Below are 2283 nucleotides of genomic sequence, written 5' to 3'. Positions count from 1 at the left end.
GTTGAGCGTCTGGTTTCAGCTCGGGTCATGATCACACAGTTCGTGGGTTCGAGCCCCGCATCTGGCTCTGTGCTGGCAGCTCAGAGCCTGGAGCCTGCTTCGGATTCTGTGTCTCCCTCTCTGTCTATGCCCCACCCCAACTTGTGTGCTCTCTCTCTCTCTCTCTCTCTCAAAAATAAAAACATTTAAGGGGCGCCTGGGTGACTCACTTGGTTAAGCATCTGACTTCGGCTCAGGTCATGATCTCACAGTTTGTGAGTTCAAGCCTCGCGTCGGGCTCTGTGCTGACAGCTCGGAGCCTGGAGCCTGCTTTGGATTCTGTGTCTCCTCCTCTCTCTCTCTCTGCCTCTCCCATGCCCATGCTCTGTCTCTCTCTGTCTCTCAATCATAAATAAACGTTAAAAAAATTGTTTTAAATAAATGAATAAATCAACTTGAAAAAATGTTTTTAAAAAGTTTGGGGAAACAATGTCAAGTGATGATTACTGAGCCAGCCACACTGATTTTGTAACAAAAAAGGAAAAACACAGTCTGGGTACCTGGGAGGGACCGGTGATGAGGGAGAGACATCAGTGGTCTGTGTCTTTGAGACCTTCTCCCGGAAGAGCTGCTCCCCTCCCCCACGGGAAAAGCCAGGGAATGCCAGCTCTTGCCTTTCTAAGCTGCCAGACCGCTTTGAATTCAGACTCGGATCCCCGCCCCCGCTGTGTCTGTCCCTCCAACTGGTCACCCCTGACAGAGCCCACTGGGCGACAACAGCAGGTGCCCACGCTCACAAACCGGGCCTCGCGGAAAAGCAGTGCCTGAAACTGTCTGCTTCAGGCGGTCCCTCTGAAAGCAAGGCCTGAGCTGAACCATCGGGACTCGTCTGGCAACCCTGGGGGGACGGGGGGGGGGGGGGGGGGGGGGAGAAGGCCCAGGGCAGAGGGCACGCAGGAGGCCCCGTTAACCTGTCCTGCCTGACCGGTGCGTGTCCTGCTTGGCGCGTCCTAACAAGGCTAGGCTCTTTGCTTCCAGGGGTCCCCCGTGTACCCTCTGGGGTTGTTCCTTGTGTGTCCTGTCCAGTCCGCTTCAGATTGGTGACCGGCATCTGCTGGCCTAAGGTGATGCCTCGGGCCAGGCACAGAGGTTCCTACGGAAACTTGCGGAAGCCACTTGGCTTTCTAGAACAGACCATTACGGCTAATGGGATCTACTGGAACTGGCTAAATCCAGGACGCTGGGGGCCTAGCTGAGGCCGGTGTTGTGAGCTGGCCGCGCCGCCTTGTGGGGCGATGATGATACTGATGATAATTTTGCTGTAAAGGTGCCTTGGCCTCAGGTCGATGGAGCGGGTGCAGAGAAGCTTAGCGGGCCTGAGAGAGCGATCCTGGGAAAGACCTGCTCACAAGGTCGGCCAGTGGCTGGCATCTGGGAGCGTGGCATCCGGGCCGTTCTCCTCACTTCCGGCTTGACAAGGGTTGTTCACTGAGCTGGGACTGTGCCAACGTGGTTGGTGCCGAGCACGTGTCTTCCTTCTTGGATCCGAAACTTTTGGTCCATGCTCGCAGAGGCTGCCCGCGTGGCCCCCCGTCAAAACCTTGGATGCTGAAATCCTAACGGGCTTCCTTGGGCTCAGGTTGTTGCTACATTTTTGTTGTGCTCAGTGACCCTTCAGGGGGAGAGGGGAGCGTAAGGTAACCCAGCTGCGCCCTTTCCCTGGATAACTTGGCCGCGTATCCTTAGTACGTTGCCGTAATACATCTGAGCTGACTGCAACCGTACGCTGAGTCCCATGAGTCCTAGAAGATCTGGGGTGCCAGAGTGGCTCAGTCGGCTAAGCATCCAACTTTGGTTTAGGTCATGATCTCACAGTTCATGAGTTCGAGCCCCGGATAGGGCTCTGTGCTGACAGCACAGAGCCTGGAGCCTGCTTCGGATTCTGTGTCCTGCTCCACACACCTGCTCCTCCCCTGCTCATACTGTCTGTCTGTCTGTCTCTCTCTCTCTCTCTCAAAAATAAACATTGGGGCACCTGGGTGGCTCAGTCGGTTAAGTGCCGACTCTTGATTTGCGCGAAGGTCACCATCTCTCAATTTGTGAGATCGAGCCCCACCTCGGGCTCTGCGCTGACAGTTCGGAGCCTCCGTGGGATTCTCTCTCTCCCTCTCTCTCTGGCTGTCCCCAGCTCACGCACACTCACGCGCGAGCACACACTCTCTCCCTCTCTCAAAATAGATAAAAAACATTTAAAAAAACATGGAAGGGGACATTTTTTTTAATACACAGGGGGAGCCTCGGTGG

Source organism: Acinonyx jubatus, chromosome E2 (assembly GCF_027475565.1).
Source record: "Acinonyx jubatus isolate Ajub_Pintada_27869175 chromosome E2, VMU_Ajub_asm_v1.0, whole genome shotgun sequence".
Taxonomy (NCBI): domain Eukaryota; kingdom Metazoa; phylum Chordata; class Mammalia; order Carnivora; family Felidae; genus Acinonyx; species Acinonyx jubatus.
This window is presented reverse-complemented; position numbering follows the sequence as displayed.